Raw genomic sequence first — 16,577 nt, 5'->3', positions numbered from 1 at the left:
CATTCCATTCCATTCCATTCCATTCCATTCCATTCCATTCGTGTTGATTCCATTCCATTCCTTTCCATTCCATTGTATTCCATTCCATTCCATTCGGGTTGATTCAATTCCATTCCATTCCATTCCATTCCATTCCATTCCATTCCATTCCATTCGGGTTGATTCCTTTCCTTTCCATTCCATTCCATTCGTTTTCATTCCATTCCATTCCATTCCATTCCTTTCCATTCCATTCCATTCCATTCGGGTTGACTACATTCCATTCCATTCCATTCCGGTTGATTCCATTCCATTCCATTGCATTCCGTTCCAATAGAGTTCACTCCAGTCCATTCCATTAAATTCCATTCCATTCCATTCCATTAGATTCGTGTTGATTCCGTTCCATTCCAATCCATTCCATTCCATTCCCTTCCACTCCACTCCATTCCGGTTGATTCCATTTCATTCAATTCCATTCAATTCGTGCGGATTCCATTCCATTCCATTCGATTCCATTCCATTCCATTCCATTCCATTCCATTCGGGTTGATTCCATACCATTCCATTCCATTCCATTCCATTGCATTCAGGTTGATTCCATTGAATTCCATTCCATTCCATTCCATACTACTCCATTCGGGAGGATTCTATTCCGTTCCATTCCATTCCATTCCATTCCAATACATTCCATTCCATTCCATTCCATACCATTCCATTCCATTCCATTCCATTCGGATTGACTCCATTCCATTCCATTCCATTCCATGCCATTGCATTCCATTCCATTCCATGTCATTCCCTTCCATTCCATTCCTTTCGAGTTGATTACATTCCTTTCCATTCCATTTAATTCCATTCCATTAGAGTTGATTCCATTCCAATCCATTCCATTCCACTCCATTCCATTCCATTCCATTAGGGTTGATTCCATTCCATTCCATTCCACTCCACTCCATTCGGGTTGATTCCATTCCATTCCATTCCATTCCATGCCGTTCCATTCCATTGCATTCGGGTTGATTCCATTCCGTTCCGTTTCATTGCATTTCATTCCATTCCATTCCATTCCATTCGAGTTGATTCCATTCCATTCAATTCTACTCCATTCCATTCCCTTCCATTCCATTCCTTTCGGGTTGATTCCATTCCATTCCATTCCATTCCATTCCTTTCGGTTTGATTCCATTCCATTCCATTCCTTTCCATTCCATTCCATTCCATTCCCTTCCATTCCATTCCATTCCCTTCCATTCCATTCCATTCGGGTTGATTCCATTCTATTCCATTCCATTCCATTCCATTCCATTCCATTCCATTCGTGTTGATTCCATTCCATTCCATTGCTTTCCATTCCATTCCATTCCATTCGGGTTGATTCCATTCCATTATATTCCATTTCATTCCATTCCATTCCATTCCAATCCATTCCATTCTATTCCATTCCATTCCATTCCATTCCATTCCGTTCCATTCCATTCCATTCCATTCCACTTCATTCCATTCCATTCAATTCCATTCCATTCCATTCGGGATGATTCCATTCCATTCCATTCCATTCCATTCTATTTCATTCTAGTTGATTCCATTCCATTCCATTCGGGTTGATTCCATTCTATTCCATTCCATTCCATTCCATTAGATTCGTGTTGAATCTATTCCATTGCATTCCATTCCATTCCATTCCATTCCATTCCATTCCATTCCGTTCCATTCGCGTTGATTCCATTCCATTCCATTCCATGCCATGCCATTCCATTCCATTCCATTCCATTCTGGTTGATTCCATTGCATTCCATTCCATTCGATTCCATTCCATTCCATTCCGGTTGATTCCATTGCATTCCATTCCATTCCATTCCATTCCATTCCATTCCATTCCATTCCATTCGTGTTGATTCCATTCCATTCCATTCTATTCCATTCCATTCCATTCCATTCGGGTTGATTCCATTCTATTCCATTCCATTCCATTCCAATCGTGTTGATTCCATTCCATTGCTTTCCGTTCCATTCCATTCCATTCGGGTTGATTCCATTCCATTATATTCCATTTCATTCCATTCCATTCCATTCCAATCCATTCCATTCTATGCCATTCCATTCCATTGCATTCCATTCCATTCCATTCGGATTGACTCCATTCCATTCCATGCTGTTCCATTTCATAAAATTCGTGTTGATTCCATTCCATTCCATTCCATTCCATGCCATGTCACTCCATTCCATTAGGGTTGAATCCATTTCATTCCATTCCATTCCATTCCATTCCATTCGGGTTGATTCCATTTCGTTCCATTTCATTCCATTCCATTCCATTCCATTCAATTACATTCCCTTCCATTTAGGTTGATTCCATTCCATTCCATTCCATTCCATTCCCTTCCATTCCATTCCATTCGGGTTGATTCCCGTCCGTTCCATTCCATTCCTTTCCATTCCATTCCATTCCGGTTGATTCCATTCCATTCCATTCCATTCCATTCCATTCCATTCCATTCGGGTTGATTCCATTCCATTCCATTCCATTCCATGCCATTCCATTCCATTCAATTCCATTCCATTCTGGTTGATTCCATTTCGTTCCATTTCGTTCCATTCCATTCCATTCCATTCCATTCGGGTTGATTCCATTCCATTTTATTCCATTCTATTTCATTCGGGTTGATTCCATTTCGTTCCATTCCATTCCATTCCATTCAATTACATTCCATCCCATTCGGGTTGATTCCATTTCATTCCCTTCCATTCCATTCCCTTCCATTCCATTCCATTCGGGTTGATTCCAGTCCGTTCCACTCCATTCCATTCCATTCGGTTTCATTCCATTCCATTCCATTCCATTCCATTCGGGTTGATTCCATTCCATTCCATTCCATTCCATTGCATTCGTGTTGATTCCATTCCATTCCATTCCATTCCATTCCATTCCATTCCGTTCGGGTTGATTCCATTCCTATCCATTCCATTCTGTTTGATTCCATTCCATTCCATTCCATTCCATTCCATTCCATTCCACGCCATTCGGGTTGATTCCATTCCATTCCATTCCATTCCATTAGATTCGTGTTGAATCTATTCTATTCCATTCCATTCCATTCCATTCCATTCGGTTCCATTCGGGTTGATTCCATTCCATTCCATTCCATGCCATGCCATTCCATTCCATTCCATTCCATTCCATTCGGGTTGATTCCATTCCATTCCATTCCATTCCATTCCATTCCATTCGGGTTGATTCCATTCCATTCCATTCCGTTCTGCTCCATTCCATTCCATACCATTCGGGTTGACTCCATTCCATTCCATTCCACTCCACTCCATTCGGGTTGATTACATTCCATTCCATTCCATTCCATGCCATTACATTCCATTCCATTCGGGTTGATTCCACTCCGTTCCATTTCATTGCATTTCATTCCATTCCATTCCATTCCATTCCATTCGAGTTGATTCCATTCCATTCAATGCTATTCCATTCCATTCCCTTCCATTCCATTCCTTTCGGGTTGATTCCATTCCATTCCATTCCATTCCATTCCGTTCCATTCCATTCCATTGCATTTCATTCCGGTTGATTTCATTCCATTCCATTCCATTCCATTCCATTCCATTCCATTCCATTCCATTTCATTCGTGTTGATTCCATTCCATTCCATTCTATTCCATTCCATTCCATTCCATTTGGGTTGATTCCATTCTTTTCAATTCCATTCCATTGCATTCCACTCCAATCGTGTTGATTCCATTCCATTCCATTCCATTGCTTTCCATTCCATTCCATTCCATTCGGGCTGATGTCATTCCATTATATTCCATTTCATTCCATTCCATTCCATTCCAATCCATTCCATTCTATTCCATTCCATTCCATTCCATTCCATTCCATTCCAGTCCATTCGGATTGACTCCATTCCATTCCATGCCATTCCATTTCATTCCATTCGTGTTGATTCCATTCCATTCCATTCCATTCCATGCCATTCCACTCCATTCCATTCGGGTTGAATCCATTTCATTCCATTCCATTCCATTCCATGCAATTACATTCCATTCCTTTCGGGTTGATTCCATTCCGTTGTATTCCATTCCATTCCATTCGGGTTGATTCCATTTCGTTCCATTTCATTCCATTCCATTCCATTCCATTCAATTACATTCCATTCCATTCGGGTTGATTCCATTCCAATCCCTTCCATTCCATTCCCTTCCATTCCATTCCATTCGTGTTGATTCCCGTCCGTTCCATTCCATACCATTCCATTCCATTCCATTCCATTCGGGTTCATTCCATTCCATTCCATTCCATTCCATTCCATTCGTGTTGATTCCATTCCATTCCATTGCTTTCCATTCCATTCCATTCCATTCGGGTTGATTCCATTCCATTATATTCCATTTCATTCCATTCCATTCCATTCCAATCCATTCCATTCTATTCCATTCCATTCCATTCCATTCGGGTTGATTCCATTCCATTCCATTCCATTCCGTTCCATTCCATTCCATTCCATTCCATTCCATTCCATTCCATTCTATTTCATTCTAGTTGATTCCATTCCATTCCATTCGGGTTGATTCCATTCTATTCCATTCCATTCCATTCCATTAGATTCGTGTTGAATCTATTCCATTGCATTCCATTCCATTCCATTCCATTACATTCCGTTCCATTCGCGTTGATTCCATTCCATTCCATTCCATGCCATGCCATTCCATTCCATTCCATTCCATTCTGGTTGATTCCATTGCATTCCATTCCATTCCATTCCATTCCATTCCATTCCATTCGTGTTGATTCCATCCCATTCCATTCTATTCCATTCCATTCCATTCCATTCGGGTTGATTCCATTCTATTCCATTCCATTCCATTCCATTCCATTCCATTCCAATCGTGTTGATTCCATTGCATTCCATTCCATTCCATTCCATTCCATTCCATTCGTGTTGATTCCATTCCATTCCATTCTATTCCATTCCATTCCATTCCATTCGGGTTGATTCCATTCTATTCCATTCCATTCCATTCCATTCCATTCCAATCGTGTTGATTCCATTCCATTCCATTCCATTGCTTTCCGTTCCATTCCATTCCATTCGGGTTGATTCCATTCCATTATATTCCATTTCATTCCATTCCATTCCATTCCAATCCATTCCATTCTATGCCATTCCATTCCATTCCATTCCATTCCATTCCATTCCATTCGGATTGACTCCATTCCATTCCATGCCGTTCCATTTCATTCCATTCGTGTTGATTCCATTCCATTCCATTCCATTCCATGCCATTCCACTCCATTCCATTAGGGTTGAATCCATTTCATTTCATTCCATTCCATTCCATTCCATTCCATTCGGGTTGATTCCATTTCGTTCCATTTCATTCCATTCCATTCCATTCCATTCAATTACATTCCCTTCCATTTAGGTTGATTCCATTCCATTCCATTCCCTTCCATTCCATTCCATTCGGGTTGATTCCCGTCCGTTCCATTCCATTCCTTTCCATTCCATTCCATTCCGGTTGATTCCATTCCATTCCATTCCATTCCATTCCATACCATTCCATTCCATTCCATTCGGGTTGATTCCATTCCATTCGGGTTGATTCCATTCCATTGCATTCCATTCCATGCCATTCCATTCCATTCAATTCCATTCCATTCTGGTTGATTCCATTTCGTTCCATTTCATTCCATTCCATTCCATTCCATTCCATTCGGGTTGATTCCATTCCATTTTATTCCATTCTATTTCATTCGGGTTGATTCCATTTCGTTCCATTCCATTCCATTCCATTCAATTACATTCCATCCCATTCGGGTTGATTCCATTTCATTCCCTTCCATTCCATTCCCTTCCATTCCATTCCATTCGGGTTGATTCCAGTCCGTTCCACTCCATTCCATTCCATTCGGTTTCATTCCATTCCATTCCATACCATTCCATTCCATTCCATTCCATTCGGGTTGATTCCATTCCATTCCATTCCATTCCATTGCATTCGTGTTGATTCCGTTCCATTCCATTCCATTCCATTCCATTCCATTCCATTCCGTTCGGGTTGATTCCATTCCTATCCATTCCATTCTGTTTGATTCCATTCCATTCCATTCCATTCCATTCCATTCCACGCCATTCGGGTTGATTCCATTCCATTCCATTAGATTCGTGTTGAATCTATTCTATTCCATTCCATTCCATTCCATTCCATTCGGTTCCATTCGGGTTGATTCCATTCCATTCCATTCCATGCCATTCCATTCCATTCCATTCCATTCCATTCCATTCCATTCCATTCCATTCCATTCGGGTTGATTCCATTCCATTCCATTCCGTTCTGCTCCATTCCATTCCATTCCATTCGGGTTGATTACATTCCATTCCATTCCACTCCACTCCATTCGGGTTGATTCCATTCCATTCCATTCCATTCCATGCCATTACATTCCATTCCATTCGGGTTGATTCCATTCCGTTCCATTTCATTGCATTTCATTCCATTCCATTCCATTCCATTCCATTCGAGTTGATTCCATTCCATTCAATTCTATTCCATTCCATTCCCTTCCATTCCATTCCTTTCGGATTGATTCCATTCCATTCCATTCCATCCCATTCCGTTCAATTCCATTCCATTGCATTTCATTCGGGTTGATTTCATTCCATTCCATTCCATTCCATTCCATTCCATTCCATTCCATTCCATTTCATTCGTGTTGATTCCATTCCATTCCATTCTATGCCATTCCATTCCATTCCATTCGGGTTGATTCCATTCTTTTCAATTCCATTCCATTGCATTCCTCTCCAATCGTGTTGATTCCATTCCATTCCATTCCATTCCATTGCATTCAGGTTGATTCCATTGAATTCCATTCCATTCCATTCCATACTACTCCATTCGGGAGGATTCTATTCCGTTCCATTCCATTCCATTCCATTCCAATACATTCCATTCCATTCCATTCCATACCATTCCATTCCATTCCATTCCATTCGGATTGACTCCATTCCATTCCATTCCATTCCATGCCATTCCATTCCATTCCATTCCATGTCATTCCCTTCCATTCCACTCCTTTCGGGTTGATTACATTCCTTTCCATTCCATTTAATTCCATTCCATTAGAGTTGATTCCATTCCAATCCATTCCATTCCACTCCATTCCATTCCATTCCATTCGGGTTGATTCCATTCTAATCCATTCCATTCCATTCCGATTGATTCCATTCCATTCTATTTCATTCCACTCCATTCCATTCCATTCCATTCCATTCCATTCCATTCCATTCCATTCCATTTCATTCCATTCCATTTCATTCCATTCCATTCCATTCCATTCCATTCCATTTCATTCCATTCCATTTCATTCCATTCCATTCCATTCCATTCGTGTTGATTCCATTCCATTCCATTCCATTCCCCTCCATTACATTCCAGTTGATTCCATTATATTCCATTCCATTCCATTCCATTCGGGTTGATTGCATTTCTTTCCATTCCATTCAAATCCATTCCATTAGATTCGTGGTGATTCCATTCCATTCAATTCCATTCCATTCCATTCCATTCGTGTTGATTCCATTCCATTCCATTCCGTTCCATTCCATTCCATTCCATTCGGGTTGATTGCATTTCTTTCCATTCCATTCAAATCCATTCCATTAGATTCGTGGTGATTCCATTCCATTCAATTCCATTCCATTCCATTCCATTCGTGTTGATTCCATTCCATTCCATTCCGTTCCATTCCATTCCATTCCATTCGGGTTGACTACATTCCATTCCATTCCATTCTGGTTGATTCCATTCCATTCGATTGCATTCCGTTCCAATAGAGTTCACTCCAGTCCATTCCATTAAATTCCATTCCATTCCATTCCATTAGATTCGTGTTGATTCCGTTCCATTCCAATCCATTCCATTCCATTCCCTTCCACTCCACTCCATTCCGGTTGATTCCATTTCATTCCATTCCATTCAATTTGTGCGGATTCCATTCCATTCCATTCGATTCCATTCCATTCCATTCCATTCCATTCCATTCCATTCGGGTTGATTCCATACCATTCCATTCCATTCCATTCCATTCCATTCCATTCCATGTCATTCCCTTCCATTCCATTCCTTTCGGGTTGATTACATTCTTTTCCATTCCATTTAATTCCATTCCATTAGAGTTGATTCCATTCCAATCCATTCCATTCCACTCCATTCCATTCCATTCCATTCGGGTTGATTCCATTCTAATCCATTCCATTCCATTCCGGTTGATTCCATTCCATTCCATTTCATTCCACTCCATTCCATTCCATTCCATTCTTGTTGATTCCATTCCATTCCATTCCATTCCATTGCATTCAGGTTGATTCCATTGAATTCCATTCCATTCCATTCCATACTACTCCATTCGGGAGGATTCTATTCCGTTCCATTCCATTCCATTCCATTCCAATACATTCCATTCCATTCCATTCCATACCATTCCATTCCATTCCATTCCATTCGGATTGACTCCATTCCATTCCATTCCATTCCATGCCATTGCATTCCATTCCATTCCATGTCATTCCCTTCCATTCCATTCCTTTCGGGTTGATTACATTCCTTTCCATTCCATTTAATTCCATTCCATTAGAGTTGATTCCATTCCAATCCATTCCATTCCACTCCATTCCATTCCATTCCATTCGGGTTGATTCCATTCCATTCCATTCCACTCCACTCCATTCGGGTTGATTCCATTCCATTCCATTCCATTCCATGCCGTTCCATTCCATTCCATTCGGGTTGATTCCATTCCGTTCCGTTTCATTGCATTTCATTCCATTCCATTCCATTCCATTCGAGTTGATTCCATTCCATTCAATTCTACTCCATTCCATTCCCCTCCATTCCATTCCTTTCGGGTTGATTCCATTCCATTGCACTCCATTCCATTCCATTCCATTCCTTTCGCGTTGATTCCATTCCATTCCATTCCATTCCCTTCCATTCCATTCCATTCGGGTTGATTCCATTCTATTCCATTCCATTCCATTCCATTCCATTCCATTCGTGTTGATTCCATTCCATTCCATTGCTTTCCATTCCATTCCATTCCATTCGGGTTGATTCCATTCCATTATATTCCATTTCATTCCATTCCATTCCATTCCAATCCATTCCATTCTATTCCATTCCATTCCATTCCATTCGGGTTGATTCCATTCCATTCCATTCCATTCCGTTCCATTCCGTTCCATTCCATTCCATTCCATTCCACTTCATTCCATTCCATTCCATTCCATTCCATTCGGGATGATTCCATTCCATTCCATTCCATTCCATTCCATTCCATTCCATTCTATTTCATTCTAGTTGATTCCATTCCATTCCATTCGGGTTGATTCCATTCTATTCCATTCCATTCCATTCCATTAGATTCGTGTTGAATCTATTCCATTGCATTCCATTCCATTCCATTCCATTCCATTCCATTCCGTTCCATTCGCGTTGATTCCATTCCATTCCATTCCATGCCATGCCATTCCATTCCATTCCATTCCATTCTGGTTGATTCCATTGCATTCCATTCCATTCCATTCCATTCCATTCCATTCGTGTTGATTCCATTCCATTCCATTCTATTCCATTCCATTCCATTCCATTCGGGTTGATTCCATTCTATTCCATTCCATTCCATTCCATTCCATTCCAATCGTGTTGATTCCATTCCATTCCATTCCATTGCTTTCCGTTCCATTCCATTCCATTCGGGTTGATTCCATTCCATTATATTCCATTTCATTCCATTCCATTCCATTCCAATCCATTCCATTCTATGCCATTCCATTCCATTCCATTCCATTCCATTCCATTCCATTCCATTCCATTCGGATTGACTCCATTCCATTCCATGCCGTTCCATTTCATTCCATTCGTGTTGATTCCATTCCATTCCATTCCATTCCATGCCATTCCACTCCATTCCATTAGGGTTGAATCCATTTCATTTCATTCCATTCCATTCCATTCCATTCCATTCGGGTTGATTCCATTTCGTTCCATTTCATTCCATTCCATTCCATTCCATTCAATTACATTCCCTTCCATTTAGGTTGATTCCATTCCATTCCATTCCCTTCCATTCCATTCCATTCGGGTTGATTCCCGTCCGTTCCATTCCATTCCTTTCCATTCCATTCCATTCCGGTTGATTCCATTCCATTCCATTCCATTCCATTCCATACCATTCCATTCCATTCCATTCGGGTTGATTCCATTCCATTCGGGTTGATTCCATTCCATTGCATTCCATTCCATGCCATTCCATTCCATTCAATTCCATTCCATTCTGGTTGATTCCATTTCGTTCCATTTCATTCCATTCCATTCCATTCCATTCCATTCGGGTTGATTCCATTCCATTTTATTCCATTCTATTTCATTCGGGTTGATTCCATTTCGTTCCATTCCATTCCATTCCATTCAATTACATTCCATCCCATTCGGGTTGATTCCATTTCATTCCCTTCCATTCCATTCCCTTCCATTCCATTCCATTCGGGTTGATTCCAGTCCGTTCCACTCCATTCCATTCCATTCGGTTTCATTCCATTCCATTCCATACCATTCCATTCCATTCCATTCCATTCGGGTTGATTCCATTCCATTCCATTCCATTCCATTGCATTCGTGTTGATTCCGTTCCATTCCATTCCATTCCATTCCATTCCATTCCATTCCGTTCGGGTTGATTCCATTCCTATCCATTCCATTCTGTTTGATTCCATTCCATTCCATTCCATTCCATTCCATTCCACGCCATTCGGGTTGATTCCATTCCATTCCATTAGATTCGTGTTGAATCTATTCTATTCCATTCCATTCCATTCCATTCCATTCGGTTCCATTCGGGTTGATTCCATTCCATTCCATTCCATGCCATTCCATTCCATTCCATTCCATTCCATTCCATTCCATTCCATTCCATTCCATTCCATTCGGGTTGATTCCATTCCATTCCATTCCGTTCTGCTCCATTCCATTCCATTCCATTCGGGTTGATTACATTCCATTCCATTCCACTCCACTCCATTCGGGTTGATTCCATTCCATTCCATTCCATTCCATGCCATTACATTCCATTCCATTCGGGTTGATTCCATTCCGTTCCATTTCATTGCATTTCATTCCATTCCATTCCATTCCATTCCATTCGAGTTGATTCCATTCCATTCAATTCTATTCCATTCCATTCCCTTCCATTCCATTCCTTTCGGATTGATTCCATTCCATTCCATTCCATCCCATTCCGTTCAATTCCATTCCATTGCATTTCATTCGGGTTGATTTCATTCCATTCCATTCCATTCCATTCCATTCCATTCCATTCCATTCCATTCCATTTCATTCGTGTTGATTCCATTCCATTCCATTCTATGCCATTCCATTCCATTCCATTCGGGTTGATTCCATTCTTTTCAATTCCATTCCATTGCATTCCTCTCCAATCGTGTTGATTCCATTCCATTCCATTCCATTCCATTGCATTCAGGTTGATTCCATTGAATTCCATTCCATTCCATTCCATACTACTCCATTCGGGAGGATTCTATTCCGTTCCATTCCATTCCATTCCATTCCAATACATTCCATTCCATTCCATTCCATACCATTCCATTCCATTCCATTCCATTCGGATTGACTCCATTCCATTCCATTCCATTCCATGCCATTCCATTCCATTCCATTCCATGTCATTCCCTTCCATTCCACTCCTTTCGGGTTGATTACATTCCTTTCCATTCCATTTAATTCCATTCCATTAGAGTTGATTCCATTCCAATCCATTCCATTCCACTCCATTCCATTCCATTCCATTCGGGTTGATTCCATTCTAATCCATTCCATTCCATTCCGATTGATTCCATTCCATTCTATTTCATTCCACTCCATTCCATTCCATTCCATTCCATTCCATTCCATTCCATTCCATTTCATTCCATTCCATTTCATTCCATTCCATTCCATTCCATTCCATTCCATTTCATTCCATTCCATTTCATTCCATTCCATTCCATTCCATTCGTGTTGATTCCATTCCATTCCATTCCCCTCCATTACATTCCAGTTGATTCCATTATATTCCATTCCATTCCATTCCATTCGGGTTGATTGCATTTCTTTCCATTCCATTCAAATCCATTCCATTAGATTCGTGGTGATTCCATTCCATTCAATTCCATTCCATTCCATTCCATTCGTGTTGATTCCATTCCATTCCATTCCGTTCCATTCCATTCCATTCCATTCGGGTTGATTGCATTTCTTTCCATTCCATTCAAATCCATTCCATTAGATTCGTGGTGATTCCATTCCATTCAATTCCATTCCATTCCATTCCATTCGTGTTGATTCCATTCCATTCCATTCCGTTCCATTCCATTCCATTCCATTCGGGTTGACTACATTCCATTCCATTCCATTCTGGTTGATTCCATTCCATTCGATTGCATTCCGTTCCAATAGAGTTCACTCCAGTCCATTCCATTAAATTCCATTCCATTCCATTCCATTAGATTCGTGTTGATTCCGTTCCATTCCAATCCATTCCATTCCATTCCCTTCCACTCCACTCCATTCCGGTTGATTCCATTTCATTCCATTCCATTCAATTTGTGCGGATTCCATTCCATTCCATTCGATTCCATTCCATTCCATTCCATTCCATTCCATTCCATTCGGGTTGATTCCATACCATTCCATTCCATTCCATTCCATTCCATTCCATGTCATTCCCTTCCATTCCATTCCTTTCGGGTTGATTACATTCTTTTCCATTCCATTTAATTCCATTCCATTAGAGTTGATTCCATTCCAATCCATTCCATTCCACTCCATTCCATTCCATTCCATTCGGGTTGATTCCATTCTAATCCATTCCATTCCATTCCGGTTGATTCCATTCCATTCCATTTCATTCCACTCCATTCCATTCCATTCCATTCTTGTTGATTCCATTCCATTCCATTCCATTCCATTGCATTCAGGTTGATTCCATTGAATTCCATTCCATTCCATTCCATACTACTCCATTCGGGAGGATTCTATTCCGTTCCATTCCATTCCATTCCATTCCAATACATTCCATTCCATTCCATTCCATACCATTCCATTCCATTCCATTCCATTCGGATTGACTCCATTCCATTCCATTCCATTCCATGCCATTGCATTCCATTCCATTCCATGTCATTCCCTTCCATTCCATTCCTTTCGGGTTGATTACATTCCTTTCCATTCCATTTAATTCCATTCCATTAGAGTTGATTCCATTCCAATCCATTCCATTCCACTCCATTCCATTCCATTCCATTCGGGTTGATTCCATTCCATTCCATTCCACTCCACTCCATTCGGGTTGATTCCATTCCATTCCATTCCATTCCATGCCGTCCCATTCCATTCCATTCGGGTTGATTCCATTCCGTTCCGTTTCATTGCATTTCATTCCATTCCATTCCATTCCATTCGAGTTGATTCCATTCCATTCAATTCTACTCCATTCCATTCCCTTCCATTCCATTCCTTTCGGGTTGATTCCATTCCATTCCACTCCATTCCATTCCATTCCATTCCTTTCGCGTTGATTCCATTCCATTCCATTCCATTCCATTCCCTTCCATTCCATTCCATTCGGGTTGATTCCATTCTATTCCATTCCATTCCATTCCATTCCATTCCATTCGTGTTGATTCCATTCCATTCCATTGCTTTCCATTCCATTCCATTCCATTCGGGTTGATTCCATTCCATTATATTCCATTTCATTCCATTCCATTCCATTCCAATCCATTCCATTCTATTCCATTCCATTCCATTCCATTCGGGTTGATTCCATTCCATTCCATTCCATTCCGTTCCATTCCGTTCCATTCCATTCCATTCCATTCCACTTCATTCCATTCCATTCCATTCCATTCGGGATGATTCCATTCCATTCCATTCCATTCCATTCCATTCCATTCCATTCTATTTCATTCTAGTTGATTCCATTCCATTCCATTCCATTCGGGTTGATTCCATTCTATTCCATTCCATTCCATTCCATTAGATTCGTGTTGAATCTATTCCATTGCATTGCATTCCATTCCATTCCATTCCATTCCATTCCGTTCCATTCGCGTTGATTCCATTCCATTCCATTCCATGCCATGCCATTCCATTCCATTCCATTCCATTCTGGTTGATTCCATTGCATTCCATTCCATTCCATTCCATTCCATTCCATTCGTGTTGATTCCATTCCATTCCATTCTATTCCATTCCATTCCATTCCATTCGGGTTGATTCCATTCTATTCCATTCCATTCCATTCCATTCCATTCCAATCGTGTTGATTCCATTCCATTCCATTCCATTGCTTTCCGTTCCATTCCATTCCATTCGGGTTGATTCCATTCCATTATATTCCATTTCATTCCATTCCATTCCATTCCAATCCATTCCATTCTATGCCATTCCATTCCATTCCATTCCATTCCATTCCATTCCATTCCATTCGGATTGACTCCATTCCATTCCATGCCGTTCCATTTCATTCCATTCGTGTTGATTCCATTCCATTCCATTCCATTCCATGCCATTCCACTCCATTCCATTAGGGTTGAATCCATTTCATTCCATTCCATTCCATTCCATTCCATTCGGGTTGATTCCATTTCGTTCCATTTCATTCCATTCCATTCCATTCCATTCAATTACATTCCCTTCCATTTAGGTTGATTCCATTCCATTCCATTCCCTTCCATTCCATTCCATTCGGGTTGATTCCCGTCCGTTCCATTCCATTCCTTTCCATTCCATTCCATTCCGGTTGATTCCATTCCATTCCATTCCATTCCATTCCATACCATTCCATTCCATTCCATTCGGGTTGATTCCATTCCATTCGGGTTGATTCCATTCCATTGCATTCCATTCCATGCCATTCCATTCCATTCAATTCCATTCCATTCTGGTTGATTCCATTTCGTTCCATTTCATTCCATTCCATTCCATTCCATTCCATTCGGGTTGATTCCATTCCATTTTATTCCATTCTATTTCATTCGGGTTGATTCCATTTCGTTCCATTCCATTCCATTCCATTCAATTACATTCCATCCCATTCGGGTTGATTCCATTTCATTCCCTTCCATTCCATTCCCTTCCATTCCATTCCATTCGGGTTGATTCCAGTCCGTTCCGCTCCATTCCATTCCATTCGGATTCATTCCATTCCATTCCATACCATTCCATTCCATTCCATTCGGGTTGATTCCATTCCATTCCATTCCATTCCATTGCATTCGTGTTGATTCCGTTCCATTCCATTCCATTCCATTCCATTCCATTCCATTCCGTTCGGGTTGATTCCATTCCTATCCATTCCATTCTGTTTGATTCCATTCCATTCCATTCCATTCCATTCCATTCCACGCCATTCGGGTTGATTCCATTCCATTCCATTAGATTCGTGTTGAATCTATTCTATTCCATTCCATTCCATTCCATTCCATTCGGTTCCATTCGGGTTGATTCCATTCCATTCCATTCCATGCCATTCCATTCCATTCCATTCCATTCCATTCCATTCCATTCCATTCGGGTTGATTCCATTCCATTCCATTCCATTCCATTCCATTCCATTCCATTCCATTCGGGTTGATTCCATTCCATTCCATTCCGTTCTGCTCCATTCCATTCCATTCCATTCGGGTTGATTACATTCCATTCCATTCCACTCCACTCCATTCGGGTTGATTCCATTCCATTCCATTCCATTCCATGCCATTACATTCCATTCCATTCGGGTTGATTCCATTCCGTTCCATTTCATTGCATTTCATTCCATTCCATTCCATTCCATTCCATTCGAGTTGATTCCATTCCATTCAATTCTATTCCATTCCATTCCCTTCCATTCCATTCCTTTCGGGTTTATTCCATTCCATTCCATTCCATCCCATTCCGTTCAATTCCATTCCATTGCATTTCATTCGGGTTGATTTCATTCCATTCCATTCCATTCCATTCCATTCCATTCCATTCCATTCCATTTCATTCGTGTTGATTCCATTCCATTCCATTCTATGCCATTCCATTCCATTCCATTCGGGTTGATTCCATTCTTTTCAATTCCTTTCCATTGCATTCCACTCCAATCGTGTTGATTCCATTCCATTCCATTCCATTGCTTTCCATTCCATACCATTCCATTCGGGCTGATTTCATTCCATTATATTCCATTTCATTCCATGCCATTCCATTCCAATCCATTCCATTCTATTCCATTCCATTCCATTCCATTCCATTCCATTCCAGTCCATTCGGATTGACTCCATTCCATTCCATTCCATGCCATTCCATTTCATTCCATTCGTGTTGATTCCATTCCATTCCATTCCATTCCATGCCATTCCACTCCATTCCATTCGGGTTGAATCCATTTCATTCCATTCCATTCCATTCCATTCCAATCGGGTTGATTCCATTTCGTTCCATTTCATTCCATTCCATTCCATTCCATTCAATTACATTCCATACCATTCAGGTTGATTCCA

The sequence above is a fragment of the Pan troglodytes genome, chromosome 16 (assembly GCF_028858775.2).
Source record: "Pan troglodytes isolate AG18354 chromosome 16, NHGRI_mPanTro3-v2.0_pri, whole genome shotgun sequence".
Taxonomy (NCBI): Eukaryota; Metazoa; Chordata; class Mammalia; order Primates; family Hominidae; genus Pan; species Pan troglodytes.
This window is presented reverse-complemented; position numbering follows the sequence as displayed.